At 36.8% G+C, this 22,182-nt stretch overlaps 1 pseudogene; it reads right to left on the bottom strand.

Moving 5' to 3' along the window:
- Window positions 1-3,868: 3,868 nt before the first annotated feature.
- LOC140140163 (nuclear receptor subfamily 6 group A member 1-like) overlaps window positions 3,869-22,182 on the bottom strand; it is a 66,614-nt pseudogene continuing 48,300 nt past the window's right edge.

The following is a 22,182-nucleotide window of genomic DNA, read 5'->3' on the forward strand; positions in this document are numbered from 1 at the left end:
ATTCAGTTGCAGACTTGACATAAGACTAATCACCTCAATACCATGACACATATCTTAACCTACATTTAAGTCTTTAAAATCTGTGGTTGTCAGATCAAAAAGTATAATTAAGTTGATAAAAAGAGAACGCTCATGTTCCAGTCCATTTCTGTGTGTTATATAAAGTGACATGTGCATATGGTGATGTCCATCATGGTGGACAAAATGGTGGAGGTTAAAAATTGTGTTTTAAAACTGGATTAAACCACATTAGATATGCAATACAATTACTCCAATTCAATGCTGCAAACACTTACATGTTAAAAATAACACTCTTGAGTGTTACCATTACCAAATGACAAAATCATTTGGCCCATTCCAGTTGAAATCCATACACTCCCTATGGAAGTCATCACCTTAATCTTCCACACAGGGAGTGTAGATTTCAAATGGAGTCACTCATTCAGGTAACCCCATTTGAAATTCACACCCCCTGTGTGGAAGATTGAGGCCATGTTTTCTATAGGGGGTGTATGGATTTCAACTGGAATAGCCCATTTGTGTTATTTTAAACACTTACAGTAAAAACAGAGTGTTAAAATTCACACCAAGTGTTAAAAATAACACCAAATGTGTTAAAAATAACATCAAATAGTATGTGAAGCTTGATCTTTACTTTACATCTTCCTTTCTTTTAAAATATTACTGTCAAACTGCAATCTATTTCCCTTTGCACTCCCCTCTACCCCCCTTTTCTACCCCCTCCCTACAAAATATCACCAAAAACTACGACTACATTCACATATAAAAAATGCGACTTGACAAATTATGAATCGGTGGGATCGGCTCGCTCGATCTTATAATACTGTAATAGTCTTGTTGTGACTATGTACACAGGTGGGTTCATGTTACCATAGAATTATAGAGGAGAACATGGACTGGCAGCCATCTTGTTTCACTGAGAGGAAACATGGGGGGGTCAACTTAACTCTGAAAATGCCCTATCACCAATGATTATGTCTGAGGCTTAAAATGAATGGCAATGCAGATTTTTAAAAGTGTGTGCCAAGCCAACTTCAACTTTCATTGGTGGAAAATTTTGATTAAAACCGGCTCTCTGGACCCATCTATGCAACCCCAAAATTTCCTCAATTTTAACTAATAATGCTCAAAACCAGAGCCATAATTCTCCTCCATAAATCTATTCAGCAAAACATTACAAAAAAGGCAAAAAGTGTACATTATTTTTTATCATTGCAATAAAATATAAACTTTTTTTTTATCATAGTACATTTGAAAACATCAATGTCTAAAAAACCTACACATCACTAGATGTTGATTTTTTTGCCAAAAAAATTGAAAAAAAAAAAAGATACCAAAAGTACTATTTTAAGCTAATTAAGTGGAAATTTTTGCAATCAATCAATTTTCACACTTGCTGGTGTATTATTTTTAATGAAATTTTGAGCATTTTGGTGGTATTATGATGATCTTTGTGGCAAATGCTTCGCAGCCACTTAAAAATAGTAATTGTTAAATTCGACACAGGTGTACATTAAAATGAAAAACCACTAATTAAATTTTAAAAAAACCATTTTCAACCATCAAAGTGTGTAAATTTGTAAACACAAAAGCTTCCACTTGAACATCAGATAGACTCAACATTATTTGCTACATGTCAACTAAAACAAACACACACGAATCACAAAGAATAAAGTTGCAAGAATTTTTTGTTGTCGTTGCTTATTTTCTTCGCAATTTAAATACAGAGGAGTCCAGCTCCAATCATGGAGGAAGAAGAAAATTCTGAACAAATACGCTACCATTGGGTTTTTTTTCGTTATCCCTGTGATTTCAAGTTTACTGTGTAATACATCATCTGTATAAGTACGAGAATTTGTATGATGGGAGTTCATCTATCAAAATTTATTGCCAATCTGGCGTACACACATGTATACATGCATGCTGAGGTGGATTTCTGTAACACTTCGTATATTTCATGATGCAATTTTGCAATGGGGATTAACAATAATTACTAATACACAACATATTAAGACAAGTTTCTTCAGATAAAGAAACATTTTTTTGTCAAATCCACCCCAGTTGCATCATTTATTTTGTTTAATTTCTTTTCCAAAAACTTGCTTGTTTCTTTTCAACTTGAAAATGGCCAATCCCTTCCCCTACCAAAGAGAAAAAGCACGATAAATTTGACAATTCTTGTTAAATCATTAAAACGACATACATTCAAAAGAAAGGGGGCCACTCAGGAAACGCAGAAAGACATTTTGCTAAAAGACAGAATTTTTGCACAAACCTTGCCACAAGCTGCCCTTGTTCACATCCATTTTGGGGTCATCTAAATAGGTCAATACTTGTTTCTATCAGTTTAAATTAACTATCATCCACGGTGATGTGATTCTCTAGAGCATTTCAGGAAGCGGGTTAAATATGATTATTAAGTAAGTTATATTAGCCTTATTGCCCCAGATTATGTGTAGAAATTAGGTCAGAGACAAACGCTTGACCCAATTCCACGCAATTCTGTTTCCTTTCTCCCGTTTTTTATGTGCCTTTGTCTGGCCATCAAACTTGAGTCAAGTTAGAATTGCCACAAGGCAGGTTATAATTCACAACAAGCCCAAATCATCTCACCTATGATGGCGAAGTTCAATAATCTCCACTCAACAAGCACAGTTCAAGAGTTGACCTCAAGTTGTGGGTATGAGTTTCTGTACCCAACACACTCAAAGGTCATTCTATGCACGTAGAAGCCTATTGGGGTTAGAGAACTGTGTACTGACAGATGAGCATGTTTGTCTGCATTTTGTTTGAAAAATTCTTAGGGTGTTGACCTTAAGAAACGCCCTAAATCTTGAAAAACTGCTGCTCAAAATTTTTCAGTTTTCACCCAAAAACAATGATTTAAGATATACCTCATCTAACCAAAATATGTGACATTTGTATTCATATTGTACATAAAGGATGACTTCTTCAAATCTGTACATATATCAAAATTGTGTGCAGTTTTTTTCCTACTACATTATTGACAGTCGGTTCTGAGTTTAGCCACAAAGGGATCAAGATCAAAACAATTTTGATTGCATAAAGCACTAGCGATTGTATACTGTACCTCCTCGTACCATTCCCTCCATACGATCCAACAGACACGAGAAATAAAGGAGGCAAACAGCTTAACCAGTCCCTTAAACTTGAACCCTGAAATCGCTAGTACCCTACTTTCCATGCTTTTAATTCTAATCCAATTTGGCATCCCCGACTTAGATGGGGGCTTAAGCGCCATTATTGAATGAACCGTTTCCTTTATTTTATCAAGGACAAAAAATGAATTTTATGTGCTCTAATCAGCTCACACAAAATAAGTTAACTTTGTAAGGAAGTTTGAAAAGCAATTGGTGCTGGATTTATGAACATCGAAAAATATAATGTTTTTGAGAACTTCTATCCTTTATAGAAAGTAAAACATTAAGGAGATCTTAGTTAATAATGTTTAGTATTTAACCAAATCATATGATGATTGATGAAATGAAAATAATCCAGAATTGTTTTTCTTCTCTTTTAGCCAAATGCCTTTTCTTTTAAATAATGAAAATTTATAGATTTCTGGCAGTGAATAGAGTACGGAATGTTCTTCTAAGTACAGTGGAAACTCTTTAATACGAAATTTGTGGGGCCACAACAGTTAGTTTGTCTTATCAGGATTTTGTCTTATCCATCACATATTACATATGGATTCAGTGCCAGGGACCTGAAAATCAAGCTTGTCTTATCAGGTTTTTTGTATTATCAGAGCTTGTATTAACGAGTTTCCACTGTAAATGCAATAAAGTGTACTGCATTTTCTAAGGTCATTTATTTCCAGATATTAAAAATCTTTGATTTCTCAAAGTTATCTGGTGGAAATTTATAACATTTGATACGATATCAAATGATATACATGCGGTATTTTTTTAAATAACCAACTTTTAACAAGAAATGTCAACATTTTAAGTGCCTTTTCTTTGCGAGGAAGGACGATACTTTCACACCACCCCAACAAAAATCTCCACACCACCCCCACAGAAATCACAGGACAAAAAAACCATAGCAACTCTATAACAACAACAACTACTACAACAACAATGGTGGGAGGCATTTCTCAACTCCTTGCCAGCAAGCGATACATAATATATATATATATATATGATCTAGAAACACCAATATATGATCTAGAAACACCATCTCAAAATTAAAAAATATATTCATTTATTTTATTTACTTTTTTCACTAATATTTGGTAAAAGTAATATATTAACAATACCAAACGTTTAATTCTCATATTTTCGATAGAATAAATTGATAAATCACAGGATATTGATAAATCACGATATGGGGAATAACCCCCATAAAATCTCTTCTTTTTTTTGGATAAGAGCTGGATTGTAAAATCTTGGTGATTTTTTTTTTTTTTCATTATGCTTTGGTAAATTAGACTAAGTTAATCTGATTTTTCTCACCATTCAAAGAGGGAAAGGACATTATCACTGCAGGCAGCAAAAACTGAAGGTGTTCTGTAAGCAACAATCATCTTAAATGTGACACTGTTTGAATCTGTGAACAAATTTAACCACAACTATTCAGAATATTTAAGATCGCAAAAAAACCCCTGCTAAATATCCCGCAGCATAGCACCGAATCCTGCCGTATTATAGAGATCAAATCTCAAGGATTCCTCAAGAATCAGCAATAGGTCCTACCATCTTGCCTTTTGAATGAGGATATTCTACTAAAATATGCTGCCCCATAGAAAATACCGCAAGTGTATCAAACATGGAGTTCCACAAGGATCAACAATAGGTCTAACCATGAATGAGAACATGTCACTATAGATTTCTTTATAGAAATTACCACATGTCCAAAAATCTGGTATCCTCAAGATCATTACTAGGCCCTTCACTTTGAATGATGAGATAATTCAGTTGCAACTCAAGTTATAATCAAGACTTTGCCATGGCTACTGCATTCAGCAAATACGGCATATACAGCAGCTTACTTTGAAGTAACAGTCTGGTGCAAATTTTCAGTTCCGGTAGCTGCACCATGATTTCTTCGAATCGCGCATGGTTGTGGTTGATCTCCACAAAGTCTTGTAGCGCTAGGATGTAGGGCTCTTGTACGCTCTTGATGACGTCGCTTGATGAGCCGTTATCTGTGGTAAAGAAGAACAAAGGTAGAAGAGAATTGGATGTTAATCAATCTGTGACGAAAAAATAATACTGCTAAATATCCCGGAATAAGCAAATTTATGACAAAATTCCGATTGACTGATGGGTGCAATTTCAAAATCAGTATGCAGTCATTTTTTAATCAACATCATACCCCGAGAGCAAAGCACCACCAAACATGTGACATCTTAATCCTGGGAAGAAATAAGTCCACTAATTTGTCCCAAAAAAATAGATAATAAAAGAAATTCAACAGATATTTGTTTAATCAGCATCATACCCCGAGAGCAAAGCACCACCAAACATGGTACGTCTTATCCTGGGAAGAAATTAGTCCACTAATTTGTCCCCAAAAATAGATAATAAAAGAAATATTCAATAGATATTTTGCCACGACACAAATAAATTACTCAGTACAGAGTGAAGGAGGCGTGGCCTATATGCTTCACCTTAGCAAGACATAAGACAATGCGAGACACAATTTATATACGCGAGGACCGGAAATAAACAATGCAAACTCGAGAAACGGGGCCTGTTTTCCTTTTTATCAAAATCTTGAAATATTGAGTTATATTCAGATACTGTGTAGGGGTATGACTCACGTTCTTTACAAGTACATCTTAATCTTATAACTCAAAACTAACTGGGCATGATATAAGTGAAAAATGGAGAGCCAGATGCTCCTTGGTTGCATGGTTTACCCTTAATTTGATGCCAATGTACCATGAACAATCAAACAAATCAAGCAAAAAAAATAGAGGAGTAATCCAAAACAAGGAACATTCTGTAGTGTCAAGTGCGTACTAATGACTTTTTTTCCACCATTGAATCCAAGATTGATGACTTCACATAGAACACTGATGGCAATGTCCTAATATGGTATGACAATGACCTTACTTGGTATGCCAATGACTTTATATGGTGGACTTAATGACTTAATACGGCATGACAATGACCTTATATGGTCATGACCATCTTCCCTATTGGATGGATAATTAGTTTATTTTAAGTTATAGATTGATCATACTTTAGTAGAAAAAAACTTAACACTGCTAGTTGACCTTCTGGACCTTTCATTTTGGTAAAATAAAAAAAATCTATTTCTTTGACAAATTATCTCTACTACTTTGCTCTGTCATGATGATGATAATGAATAACAAAATATTTGTATAAAGTCAAGGATATACCAAAGTCATTGTATTACATACTAGGCTCAGAGTTGCCAAATCTGCAATTTGGTAGCCCAATTGGGTGACTTTCATACATTGTCTTCACTACTTTAGACCATTTCCTTCCCCACAGTACAGCTGCAAATGGTTAAGAAAATAATTGGCTAACTTTTCAACAATGGTCCCAGCGACTTTCAGTAGTTTACTGTCCCCTTCCGCCCATTGCACAGTTCCTCTTGCCTCGATCTGGCAGCGTAGGCCATACAATTGAAGGGGATTTGAACCAGTCATGTAACATTGTGTAAAGTTACATAATTTTTCTTTTCATGTCTAGAGCCAGTTCGAGGCTCCTTGCACATGGCAGAACCATGCAATGGGCGAACAGAAACCATTGGTCAAGACAAAAATTGGGGGACTTTTCGGTGATATGACCAGTGATTCAACCTGAAATTTATTCGCAACCGTGACAAAGAAAAATCAGTGTAGAAGTTAATAAAAATACACCATGAAACCTGATATTTATTGGTAACCTTGACAAAGAAAAATTGGTGTAGAAGTTAATACACTTTGCTTACACCTTTCTATTCTCACTAATCGTTTGATCCATTGACTAATGAGTAGCCCCTATTACCTATTCATGGTACTGTCAGTTATATAAGTTTGTCTTTTCAAATAAGATATTATACAATAGATGAAAGGTCAAGCATGGGAAAGGTAGAGATGAAAGTTGTAATAAATTGTTGTTGTCATGATTGGTCTGTTGAAAAAATTGTGGGATAGGCTTTTACGACGGGAGTTCATAACAATTGGTAAGATTTTAGCGGGTTCACAGTCGGACAAAAAACTGTCACGCTTTCGTCAGGAGTAGCTCTGACTTCTTTAGGACCAAGTCCCAAAGAATGAGACACATAGGCTGCCCCTTACCTACTGGTGGCTCTGAAAAGAGCCGTTCACTAAAGACTGCCCCTTGTCAACAGAGAACAAGCAGACCTCGCCTATCTGCCAATGTAGGTTGGGCTAAATTATTCCATTGAAAGTCTACACTACCCCTGGGGAAGATTTAGCTAAAGGCTTCCACAGAGGGAGTATGAGTTTTAAATAGAAGAGACAATTGGATACGTAAAATTATAATACAGGGGGAATATATGGGTTTCAAAATGATTAACCCGAACAATTACATTTGAACATCAAACTCCTGACGAAAGCTTGACAGTTCTAAACTTGTCCGACGGCGAAAGCACTAAAAACTTACCAATTGGTCTGTTGAAAATTGGGCTAAATTATTCCATTGAAAGTCTACACTACCCTGGGGAAGATTTAGCTAAAGGCTTCCACAGAGGGAGTATGAGTTTTAAATAGAAGAGACAATTGGATAAGTAAAATTAGAATACAGGGGGAATATATGGGTTTCAAAATGATTAACCCGGACAATTACATTTGAACATCAAACTCCCCCGTGGAAAACATTTCCAAAATCTTCCACAGGGGGTGTGGATTTTAAATCGAATAGCCAATTGCATGAATCTTGTCTACCTGTGCATTTACAAAAAAGGTTTTGATAAGCTTTTTTGTGAAATTAATATACCATTTTAATTTACATATTTTGATGTTATGCATATAATTGAACCCATAGCGGCATAGATGTGTTAGATTGTGATCTACAGGTTTAGCTGGAAAATTGTGAACATCAATCACTATGGACCACAAGAGCCTCATACCAATGGCATAGTCCAATAACCTCAATTACATTTAATCATAGTGCAAAATTTGACCTCAAGTTGCAGAGTATGAGTTTTTGTACCCAAATCTTCAAAGGTCATTCAATGAATGTACAAATGCATTGGAGTTTAAGAACTGTTCCCCTGATAGATGAGCATGTAGTGGATCTTAGTGAATGTAACAATTTGGTAAAGAAACCCTCTGTCCCTTTAAATGATATTGTACACACAGACCGCAAACAGACATGGATCTTTCACCAACTAATCATAATGTGAATGTCGGTTGATGAATGACTGTGCTTTAGCGCAATCAAACCTGGGCACCATGTTCTCAACATCTTTTGTACCATGTTAAAAACTGCTTTTAAATTATTAAATGCCCTTGTGGATTTTTTTTTCTCCAACTGAAATATTGCTACCTTTAGCTGCTGAACCAATACTAGGCATGTTTTTACATATTTAAATACATTTTGTACATTAGATTGTTCATAAAATTTGTTCATAAAATTTAACTTTTTGAACAACCTAACATTATAATAATGTATGCAGTATTTGGTAAGTAAACTCACACTGCTATCTTATCCGTTGTGCCAATCCCTACATTTTCTCCATCAAAATGGAGATTTGGGAATCACTACCAGACCTGGAGAGTGACTTTGTGTGAAATTTTTGGGCTTAAAGTTTTATCTGCATTTTGCAAGCCAAAGCATGTCAAAATTCTGTGAAGCCATTTATCATTATTAGGCCTACATAGTTCTCTATGGGGCCTTCAAATTCACCTATTTGGCTCCCCTATTGAAAAGGATTAATACCTGCATGAAACTTCATAGGAATAGGGATCGGGACACACATACACCGATGGTGAAAATAGCATGTGAAATGAGACTATCCTCCTTTAAATGCCTCACACCGGTATTCCAGGAATGAATGTAGGCCTAAAAGAGAAAGGTAAAACATGTGATGTGATAAATAGGGCACACAGGAAGTGACAACTTGTGTAGGGCTCAAGAGCTAAAAATGATGGATTCATGTTCTCATTCACAAAAGTGGGTTGCTTTTCCCAGTGAGAGGAATGGATAAAACACTACTTCTTTTTCTATGCCATAGTTGAAGCATCATGTAGTATTATTGTCCAGGACTGCAGGATGAGGGTGGAGTCATAACTGCATCTTAAACCCATCTGTTATTAGGCTTGTGGTAAATTGGGTCAAAGGCAACAACATCCAACTCCAAGGCATGTAATCAATTTTTTGGTGGGTATGGTCCCGGCCCTGAACTGGAAAACTGGCTGTCAGTTTATCAGTAAAAGGAGGGGGTCCTTTCTGACTTGCTAACTGTCAAAATCAATGGTCTTTCTTGGCTTTCTGGTTGAAAATCACCTCTAAAACAGAATGAGAAATTTGAAGTCATTTGAACTGAAATTATCAAAATCAATGGTCTTTTAACACTCTATTATGGCAAAATCAGGGGTCTTTCGGAGCTACATGTCATGGTCCAAAAACATACCTGTATGGTAATTTGTGTTAAGGGCCCCCCTACCCATGCACCCAGTTAAGCAAATATGCACACAAACATTGATTACATTCAGTATAAATAGGTTAATGTTGTCCTAGATCGCCCTTTCACATAGGCTTCCCTACATGTATATTTTGCAACACATGATGAAATTTAATGCAGTCTACAGCTAGAATTAGCTGTTATATGTAACCAAATCCGGTACATAACCAGGCCATGTATACATGCAGAATCTGGAACTAGGCTAATAGAGTCAATTCCATGTCAACAGTAGACTCTCAAGTTGAAGGCCAAAGTCAGGGCAAATCACTAGTCAATTCATTGCAAAAGGTGTGCTATATTAAAGGTTAATGGTACGATTTTCTCATCTATTTAGCACAACCTGCATCTGTGAAACTCTCCTGGGAGAAAAGTGTTCAATTCTTCCACCAGGTACCCCTGACTGCCCAGTTTTATTGACACTGAAACTCAAATTCTGGCTGTGATGGTATATTAGATGTTGGTTGACTAGGGTACTCCTGAATTAACACTGGAATTTGTGGGTACACCCAGGCACTTATTTACCAGTAATATGCTATCTTGCTATCTGCAGCAGATGACAGTTGCAGCGGTCTTGTGCTATCTTCAGTAGACAGCAGTTAGCCTTCAATGCTCTGTGTGCTAGCCATAGGCTTCAACATAAAAAGCCCTAAGTTTTGAGATATTTTCTCAACATATCAAGAGCTTTCTCAAGAACCAAAGAACCAATACTAGGCTTGTTTGCACTCATTTTAATGCATTTTTCATGCTGATTCCCAATATGGTCATGACAATGTACACTACAGAACGTGTGGTCTACAGTTGACACCCGCGTGGAGAGGGTTAATAACAGTGGATCACATGCTATGGTAAACAGACTGAATCACTGATAGCACCTTTAAGTTGAAGGCCAAAGTCACCTCATCAACAAGCTCATTATAAAAGATTCACATCTGTAATGAAGCCTGGTCTATATAGCTGACCTAAAAACCAGGGCTTCAAACATCTTGCTCATCTATCAGGACACAGTTCATTACACCCAATATAATTGTACAATCATAGTGTGACCTTTGAATGCCTTGGGTACCAAAACTCATGCTCTACAACTTGAGGTCAAATTCTGAGCAATGTTTTTAAATAGGGGTTGTTGAACTGTGTCCCTGAAAAGAGACTATTTTGGCTCGTAGTGCAGGATAAGAGATGGATAACTAGCCCAATTGGGTGACTTTTGAAGATATTCCGCACAACTTATAACTGTTTTTCTGTACCATAGAAACCAGTGGTTTTAGTAAAATTTGGGTCACTTTTCAACATTGCCTCACCTGCAAATATCCGCTAAAGAATCCCATAGAAACCAATGTTTCAGAGAAAAATTGGGTGACTTTTCGGTGCATTTGAAAATAAATTTGGGCTGCGGCAACAATGAGATGGCTACTGACCTACAACCCTGGCAACCCTGGCTACTGACCTACAACCTGCCAGGCATGATAATAGCTGCAATCTGTCTTGGTAATCAGATCAGGATATAGGGTAAGTAGGTTACTAGAAATACAGTGGTCATCTTTTCCCTGAAAGTCAAAGTCACCTCATTATACAGTTCATTGGGAATAACAGATAACCAGAATTATTGGCTAGCAGTAAACACACTGATCCACGGGGCCCAAGGCAGCAAATGCGAAACTGAGATAAAGGCAAATATATGGAGTAAAAAACAATAAAATACACAAGAAAATACACATCACAAAACCTCATAACTTGATAACCAAATATGCTTGACCTTTGGTGTTTTCAGTCTATGATAGCGTAATGTTACTACAAGATAATAATTATAGTAACTCAATTATCAAAAATGCCTCCTTTGGCCCCGTGGAGCAGATCGTGTCCCATATGGTATTTCTTTAGCAAAGATCTCAAAATTGAAGCAAGAAATGTAGTGCTTTATTTTATAGCAAAAATCTTTTAAACCATCCTATTAAATCTAAATGCACTTCAACATTATTTTGACTATTTTATAAAAAGAAATATGATATAGGCCTAACTCATTGTGAATAACCTTGTCCAGGCACATTCCTTTTTAAAGGGATTTTTATTTAATATCATTTTGGTTCTGGAAAGGGATCAATTTCAATTTTGAATCCTCTGTACTAGATAGAATAGAAATGCAAATAAAGATCTAGTTCCTGTCCCATTTGTCTCTGCTGACAATATAAAGTATGCAGTTCACTCTTATTAAAACAACCTATAGTCAGATTGAGTAAATTAGTCAGTCCTGATTTCTAGTAAAATCCACCCAGAAATCATCTCAAATCAGGTTAAATTTGACCCACTGAGCTTTAAAAATTTGTTAAGTGTCAAATTTAACTTTGATTGAATCAAAATAGAAATGATTTCTAGTAATATTTTATAGTTGTCTGATATCTAGTCCCCGGGATCTAGTCCAATTCCATTTTCACAATATTATCTAAGTACATTGTATAGTTTCTGCATGCATGTCTACAGAGCAATATGCATAGCGCCAGCCATGACAGTATATAGTGCAATAATGCATCTGGGTTAATGGAATGGATTCAACTCTGTAGTTGAAGGTCAATGTCAATGCTTCTGTCTATATAGCTGTATTACCAGCTCATTGCAAAAAGACGTATCTGACATGTACCATAGGCTGTAAAAAGAAACTTGCCAAATTTAAACATCTCCTAGTATTAGTCGTACACAAATTTTGGTGAATAACACAAAACGGCCTTTGTTTGGGATCGGTGGTCTTAATTATTTGTAAAATGAGTTCATAAACAATGGAATTTTGTGAAAGAAAATAGATAAATTAAAAATTAAGGGCATTAAGGCAACCATTAAAAATAATTTTTCAAGTTATTGGGTGAAACATGGATATAGTCCATTTGATTAGGGTCAATTAGCAGTGTATCAGTCACTATAGACCACAATAGCCTCATCCCAATGTCATAGTTCAGTAACCTCAATTGAACAACCATAATGCAAAATTTGACCTCAAGTTGCAGAGTATGAGTTTTTGTACCCAAAGCTTCAAAGGTCATTCAATGAATGTGCAAATGTTTTGTGGTTAAAGAACTGTGCCCTGATAGATGAACATGTTGTAGAACCTAGTGAGTGTAGCGCATCACTTTGCTCCACATCATGTGCTACAGATGCACCACCTTTGATCATGGGTGCTGTCTCAAGTATAGCTACAGTGACCTGATGATGCAGGTATTCTGAGGAGGGGAGTGATGTTACACACCAATCCCCAACTGCATGGGTAGTGGTACAGTTTTTCCCACATACACTCTTCTACCCTAGCACACTAAAGGGCAAAGGCTTACTTTATATGGAGGCCAACAATAATTTAGAATGGCTATAAATTATCCACTAAACCATAATATTCTATATCAAACCTGCTCGCCTTTGAACCTGAATCCAGAATTGAGGTCAAAAGGTGTCACCCTAGCACTAGGAGATAAAATAGCCTCATCTCTAATGACAAAGTCTCCTGACCTAAATTTCTTAGGGAAGTCTTCACTATTTGAACTCTTGTAGCCGGGTATGGATTTTTAATACCCAATCCCCTTAAAGGTCATTCTATGTGTGCATTACCCATATAGGGTTTTAATAACCATGTCCTGAATATGATGATGTGTTGGCAGAATCTAGGTCAGTTTGATAGCTTAGTAATATTCCAAGGGTGGATGAGCTTTATGGAGCAATGTCATAAACGTAGAAAATTGTGTGCAGCAAGTTTTCACACTTTGCCATTTCTTTGTCTCATATCTTGTTAAATTCATTATTCTAGAGATCCTTACATTGACGAGGGGTTCTCAAAAGCGAGCCCACATGCCAAATCTTGTCCCTTAAACTGATATTTGGCCCTCAACCAGTGGTGTAACATCATAGGGGCACAGGTGAAGCATGTACCACCCCACCCCCAATTGATCTGAAATTTTAACAGCTCAGGCCATCCAGAAGGGCTGGACTGAGCCTAAATACTAAAGCAACTGTTAACTGGAGACTGGTTCTGGTTCCTTACTCCAACAAAGCGGCATCAGCGTCAGAGGGGGTGATCTGAAGTTAACTTGAGGTGGAGTCTGTGTCATCAAAAAGGGTGAGACAAGTCCAGAAAGGATCCCAGACTCTGGGATACAAATTTTGGTTGGAAAATCCCTGAAGGTTCTACAGTACCTTAACCCCAAGGAACAAGGAACTCCCATGCAATTCTCATATCCCATCATCGTGTGTTTTAGCTAGGGGCATGCCTAGGGCTTGGATTTAGCATCTCGGCAGAGCAAAAACTTGGTACATCACTGTAAAATTGGATGTACCATTTTCAATGGGAACCCTCTTGAGGGTCGTACACCACTCCACCACCCTCCAGGAACAAATGCCTCCCACTTCTCACCATCAACTGATGCCAATGAGCTGTAGCCAATGAATTGTAGCCAAGGGCATACAAGGTCTTGGTTCAAAAGAACAGGGCAGAAACATAGTACACCATGATTAAAGAACAAACTCTCTTGAGGGGTCAGCACCACCCCCATTACCATGATTACCCTTAAGGACCAATCATGCCAAAAGGTTCCAGCCTGGTGCATCTGATTCTGGAGAAGTTCAGAACAAAAACTCCACATCTTCAGTACATCGTGAACTCCTGAATGGGAATATAGATTTCTAGTGGGAACTCTTTGGAGGCATGTATACATCATCCATTCTTCCTTCAGGTCATAGGGAAGCGTTTTTTTTCCTGTTAGCCAGAATACGCCAAGGGGCAAAACATAAATTGATAATGTCAATATCCCGTCAATGTGGAATTAAATTCACCCATCATCAATCGTAGTAATTTTGCACACTTCGTTAAACACATTAAACCATTAATGTTAATTAACTACCCCATTGCCAGATGCTGATTCCATCCCGCATCATTTTTATCTGATTTTTTTTTTCATTGTGGTCATCGTCATTTTCTTGCCATTCAATATTCATATCTACCGTAATTTCATTTCCATCACACAACAGCAAAACCTCTCTCATCTCCAACTGCTCAATTCAACGACCCCCATTCAACAATCATAGCTCCAAATTTGACCTGAATGAGATTTTGTACCCAACACATTCAAAGGTCATACAATGGGTGTACAAACATATTGGGGTTGAAGAACTGTGTCCTGACTTATGAGCATGTTTGAGCTCATAGTGGCTCATTAGAATCAATAACAAGCTCATCCATCAGTACACAGTTCAATAACCTCAATATGATTGTACATTCATTGTATGACCTTTGAATGTGTTGGGTACAAAAATGCATACTCCACAACTTGAAGTCAGCCTTTTAAGCTATTAAGGTTACTGAACTTAGTCACTGAAGATGAGATATAATTGCCCATACTGAGACACATAGAGCAGCAGTGAATCGGAGGTTGTTGCCCTTCCGTTTGACAAAGATATCAATCTTTGTGGAGATAAAATAAACAACAAATCTGAGAATTTTGAAATTAAAAATAGCCGATAATCAAATTCTGCGAAATGTGAAAAAAGGTCTCATCTGGACAGCACGCAAGCAGTCATCAAAATCAAACTGTCCTGGTGTCTTTAATATGCTCAAGTGTAGATGTACTTTTATGATAAAGAATCAAGGTTGGAGTCGGAAGATTTAATGTTACAATTTAGGGTTTTTAAACCTTCAGATTCAGATTTTGGAGTGTCTCTTTAACTTATAATTTTCTCCAAAACAAGAGTACAGCAAAATAAACAACAACAATAAACAACAGATCTGGTCGCTCCTTACCTTGTCCAAGGAATACAATGACTTTGATGAGCAGATATTCATTCCGCGTGATTCCCAACGTCCGGAATGATGCCGCCAGTTTGGTGACCTTTTCCACGACCTCGCCCATCTCTTCCCGGAATGCATCCATGTCCAACTTGAGATCCATGGTCTTGTTCATACACTCTTGTAACGTCAGTAAATTTTGATGAGCGCAGTGCTCAAAACTTAATGACTTGTCCGAACCGTTCTGCTTGAAGTACATGGCTTGTGTTAGTGTACAAAGGAGTAAGATCTCCAACCATTTGGTCTTTAAGAGATACGTATGTTCAACGGACGAAAGCTGCGTAAAGAACGGTAGATGTTTAACCCATTGCACTAAATGGAACACCAGTTCTTCCCCAAGTGCACATTGTAATTTCATGAATTCGTTGGCTTCTAACGTAGCACCTGGCGGGGCAGTCCTGTGTTGGGGGTGTCCTTTCTTCCCTTCCCTTTCGGAAACCTTAAGAACCGCCGATTCTGTTTGTTGTAACACTTCTATCAACTGCGCTGTTTGGGGTTTAAGCTGTCGGACGTCTATAGGGGGCGTGTGTTTGCCATGTTGGTTGAAATTCTTGGTTGATTGCACTGGAATACCTTTCGTTTTGGTGTTGTTTTCGATTTTGAGTGCCTCGCGAGCTACCTTGAGGGCCTGCTTCTCGGCACGAGTTTTACGATTCAGTTGCGCTTTCTGCTGAGCCATAAGCTGAAACTTCTTCCGCAATTTGTCGTAATTCTTAGGTTTGCACTGAAAGAAAACAAACAAGAGACAAATTGTTAATGATTTTGACTTTCACATTTTTAAAAATACCGTGAGCGCTATTGTATTAGGGCCGCTTCAGACTTTTTATGATGTAGAATATTCGATGTAACATGTCTTCATTATTTAATCTATTCCCGTTCCATTTCTTCATTATTTAATCTATTCCCATTCTATTTCCAATAATGTTTTATTGTCTAACGAATGTTTGATGACGTAAAATCAATAATATATTTCCACCAGACATTCTACATAACATATTAAAATCGATTTTATGTCATCAAACATTTGTAAGAACTAAAACATTACTGGAAATAGAATGGAATAGATAAAAATAACAACAACATTTACGACATCAAATATTCTAAGTCAAATACTTGCGAGTCTGTAGCAGCCCTTACACGTCTCCACTGTTAGAAATGAGGGTGGGCCCTTACTTGTGAGTCTGTAGCAGCCCTTACACGTCTCCACTGTTAGAAATGAGGGTGGGCCCTTCAGCCTGTGGAAATTCACTAGGTGATTGACAATGTTTAAGGCCAATGAAAGTCAATTCCGAGTTTATCGTCCCTTTTTTTTCCCAGGTTGGTGAGGTGACTTTTTCATTTTTCATTTTTCATTATTTCATCAGATTTCATTATTGACCTAAAGTGCGTGTTGATTTACAGCCACACTCATACATGTTATTTAAAAACATGTTTTTATATGGGTAGGGACTAGAAAAGTTGGAAAAGAGCCTGGTTTTGGTTCCAAGTTATAAATTTATATGTTTTACAAACAAAAATATATGTTTCAATTGCTAAAACTGGTGAAAACACTGATACTTTGAAAATAATGAATTATTTTGGCATTTTTGAAAATTTGACGCGGGTGTTTTTGGTGTCCAAAAAGTGACGCGGGCGGGGGACGATAAACTCGGAATCGACTTTCATTCGCCTAATGGGGCAAAATGTGGTACGATATCATACTAAAATTTACCCAATCCAACCAAATCATCATTTTTCATTCAACCAAATAGATTTTACCATTCATTTTGCATTAACATAGTTGATAATGATAGTTCAATTTGAAAAAGGTCAAGTTCATGTGCAATGAGCCTTGAACTTTAATGATTGATGGACCATTTTACAATAAATTATCTTAATAATTATGTTTCGAGGGTCCTTATAAATAAAACATCCATGTGCCCTTGACTTAGACTGGCCAACCTAAGGGCATATCCATTTGAACAAAAACACCTAATAAACAACTTGTCATTATCAATGTAAAAATTAATGATACTGATCTATTAAAAATAGCTATCACTGTGGACAACAATGGCCTCATCCCAATGGCACAGTTCAATAACCTCAATTAAACAACCATAGTGCAAAATTTGACCTCAAGTTTCAGAGCATGAGTTTTTGTCCCCAAATTTTCAAAGGTCATGCAATGAATGTGCAAATGTATTTGGGGTTAAAGAACTGTGCCTTGATATATGAGCATGTTGTGGATCTATATCCATTTGAACTTGACAAGCCTAGAGCAAATTAGCGGCAATTGCAATTGGAATAAATCAACTTGTGAATAGCTCATTTTTCATTTTGAATAATTGGTTAGAATTTGTGAAATGACTGCGTATTAATACTTCTTTTGAGCAGCTTACCTATAGTATACCAATTTAAGCTGATGAACTTGACTTGAGGGCTATAAAAATTATGGATAATTGAGGCTGCATAAATTTGTTGAAAATTTAAATATTTTGTCCAGTTGGTATTTGCCCTTTATGTTTTAAACAAAGTACTACACCACTCGTCCTCACCGATTTGATTGAAAAGGGCTATTCGATTTGAAATCCATACACCCCCATTGAAGACATGATCTTAATCTTCTACCCGGGCCTGGGAGTTTGCATCTCAAACAAGGCTAATGGGTGACTCCATTTGAAAGCTACACTCCCTGTGTGAAAGATTAAGGTATTGTCTTATGGACTTCAATGGGAATAGCGCAATACAAAGAAATCTATGATTCGTTAGTTCTGCTTAAATAGCCTGAAACTCTGAATAAATTTTTTCTTCAAATAAATATTTGGAATAAATTACCATATATTTTGATGGACTATTAAATAATTGCTTCAAATTTTTATGTTATAACTTAGATAACTTAGAGCAAAGCAAACAAACAAATAAACACATTGTCAAACAAAGTATTAGCGTTTCTTCTTGTTTATTTCCCCGTGTGGCGGACCTTGCTTTAATCAGTAACTAAAACCTCCTTCAACTTCATGAAGCCTATGAAATCAATAGCATTATTAAAACAGGTTCATTAATTTACTCTTTGTCTCGCAAAAACAGGTTGTTTTAATGAGAGGAAATATGAAGCAACTACCTATCATGACTATTGCAGTGATTTTACTTTGGTAAAGATAAATGGCTGCTTTATAGCCGTACAGTTTGTTAATGTTTAATTCAAAAACAATTTCAACCATACATTATGACATACTCAAGTACATGTATAATAATCAATGAGCAACTCTGGGATTTCAATGAGAGAAGACGTATTTTCATGACTCTGCAAAACATACTGAACTTAGGTCTAATACATGTCTGTCCCTTGTCTAACATTTTTTCCCCAACTCGTGGTCTAAGAGATTCTTGAAGATTCTTTCAAAATGTTAGAAACTAAATGGCTCTTTTATTGCGTAACAATCATACTCGACATCGTGGTATCGCTGGTATACCTTTAAGTTTACGCCACCATGTTAGGCAAACAAGCAAATAAACAAAAATACCTCCAGTTCAGTCAGTGTGACTGTGGGATGAAATGGTTGCACTTCACTGCTTTGTAGTCTTAGATTGCTCTACATTTTGTGGGACATACTGATCCAAGGAAACTCTAGACAGTTCTACATGTAGTACTAAAGCTTTAACAAGAAGTAACCAAAACGCTTAATATCCAGGAGCAAATCCATACAGGGGTTACGGAGTGCCGCTTCCCTAAAAATCTGCACAATTATGCAAAATCAGCCAATTCCCCCCCCCCCCCCTTTAGTCATTTCCAAATCCTGGTTCCGTCCTTGATATCAGCCACCTTAAAGATGATTCAGCAAAGCAACGTCCGCCAATACACCCATGCAGCAGCTATTACCTGCTATCTCAATTTCTCATTTGCATCAACCTTGAGGTTCACGGGAGCAGCAATTACAGTTGCCAAAACAAGATTTTTAATCGCCCGGAATATCATCAAAAAAACCACCCAAATTTTCTCTTATCCACTGATTTCTATGGGACAGGACACTTTTGAAAATTGCAGGCACCAGTATCGAAAAGTAGCTCAACATTTTTCTTAACCATTGGTTTCTATGGGACAGGAAATTGTCAAACATCGCAGGGAGAATCATCAAAATCAGCCCAATTGGGCTACAAATTAGCAAGTTTGGCAACACTAGAAGTAATTAAGCTCGTCAAGGGCAGTGTAATTAAGCATCCTGTCTACACAGACAGTTTATAATTAATGCGAGGGATTCGCCAAGCTAGGCCTACTCATTGGACCGTCTGTCCGTCCGTCAGATTCTACCTTGATTTTTTTACCTTTACGTTATGTCTACGTGGCCATGGGAGCATTGACCTATACATGCACGTGGCGGCTGTTTGATGGTTATGGTTTAGGCTTATGATTGTTACATCATATAGATTACTAAACATGATGCTGCTATGCTATGATATATTTCTGTAGTGATAGACTAGTGAATATTAATTGTACGATTATGCATGTACCCAGAAAATATACCGTATATTTTTATAGGCCCTAAGTTTACAGATACAGAAATAATTACGTTCCCAAGAAATAAAAGATTTTTATTCAGAATCAGAACTACAACAAAATCCAGCAAACCAATCTTATTCCCTGTATTTTAAATTTCCAATTTAATAGATTTATTACATTATTGTGAAAAGTGGAAAATAAAATGACCATTGAAATTGTAAGATCCTCGTCATGTGTTCTTAACAACAACAAAATCCTGACTCACAATCACATGGTATGAAGAACTTTGTAAAGTATGGGAAAAAAACAACTTCAATGATTCATTGTTATTAATCTTAGTGGATTAAAATGGTAGTTAATCCTTTAAAAATTAAATCCACATACAAATCTCTCGAGATTAATTTCTGAAGATTGAAGCTCCCTAAAGGATGAACACACAGGTTCTAAAGGATGAACACACAGTTATCCTCAGGTTTTGAATGCATGCCATTACTGCCATATCTCTACTACAATCATGTAGTAGAGATGAGATAATCAAGAAAGGGCAAACTGTAAGTATGTTATCCATCAGACACAACTTCGGGCTAACATTGCCCAAAGCTGATGGTCAAGGGTCTGTGGTCAAGGAGAAGAACCCAAAAGGAATTTAGACAAAGTACATTCAAAGAGGCTAGAGGATGACCAATTAATGTACAGACCCATGTTTCCATCTCAACTTAAGAACCTCTAGACCTTTCCATGTTGTCATTGACCACAAGACATGACTAGAGGTTAATGTTGCCCTTCAGATGCGAATTCAGCTGCCTCAACTGAAGAACATCGCTCTTGCCTAAGAACCGCTAGACCCCTGATTGTAGACATTGACATTAAAGTTAATTAGCCACAAGACGTGTTTCCCTTTTAAGGAAAGTCTCTGTATGGTATACCCTATGGCAATTAGTCAAAAGCTAAAACATGATCATGATGATGTCAATATCATATATTCATAGCCATTGCTAACGAAGTACAACAACTAACTCATGTTCTACGAAGTCAAGAATCGCTAGACCTCTGGTTGCACTCATTAACTTATAGACATTGCTTGAGGGTCACTTTGCCTGATGATAAGTAGAAAACTTTGGGCATTCTGAAATCAAGTCAAGACAGTGAGTGCACCTAGATAGAGAGAGTACATGCTGTATCAAAATGTTTGGTACCCATCAGTTTTTGGTGTTATTGACCATCCTGTTCTTCCAAATGCAACATTAGATCCTCATGAAATGGCCAGGATTTATAGCTTTATGACCTTTTTAACATTCATCTATTCAGCTTTCGACATGAAAATTTTGAGTATTTCCTAGTATGTCATTGGTGGTATTTACCAATAAATGCCAATATTTCGCACCCGGTTAGTTGTGCCAAACATTCAAATTTACTAGCATTCCAAGTACTTGCAATGCAAAATTATGAAACATGATCTTCATCCATGGCATTGTCTTTTTAAAGACATTTCTTGTTAACATTCATCTATAAGCAGTGATCGAATTTAGGAAAAATAAATGGTTGTCCCATGGACAACCAGATTACAATTTCTGGTTGTCCGTCTAAGTTTTTGGTTGTCCGTAGGCCTACAAATGTGACTTTTTGCTAGATTTATGGTTGTCCGGCGGTCAACTGAATCAGTATTTTTGGTTGTCCGGCGACTTTTTTAGTTGTCCCGGGCAACCGGACAACCAAAATTTCGAACCCTGTCTATAAGACTTCAATCTCACTAGTTCCACTGAGGGGAGAAAATGAACAATGTGCTGTTCAAATTGAGATCCATACACCCCTATGGAAGAGCTATTTTCTTCAAGTTTACTACACAAATTCTGATTAATATCAGGGATCCTTTCTGACATTTAACATTTCTATTGTTCTTCATGTACCATCAAATTCAGAAAATAGTACAATTCCTCTCTGAGCCATGAATAATACTTGAGAAACTGATTCACAGAATAGAGATTATAGACAATTTGCAACTATGCATTTTCAACATTTGTAGCAATTTTTGGCAATTAGAAAGCACCCAGTAAGGAAATCCATAGAACGTGGATTGTGCTTTGGGGCTACTATCATGACTATTAAGGCCTAGAATCCCACATAATGTCAGCAACATCAAAAGAAATTGAATTTCTCTATAGTTCTATGACATTATAAATTTACTTGGCAGTGGGCTTATTAACCCAGTTTCACTGTGATGGTCTATTCACAGTGGCATAAATCT

This window comes from Amphiura filiformis, chromosome 18, assembly GCF_039555335.1.
Source record: "Amphiura filiformis chromosome 18, Afil_fr2py, whole genome shotgun sequence".
Taxonomy (NCBI): domain Eukaryota; kingdom Metazoa; phylum Echinodermata; class Ophiuroidea; order Amphilepidida; family Amphiuridae; genus Amphiura; species Amphiura filiformis.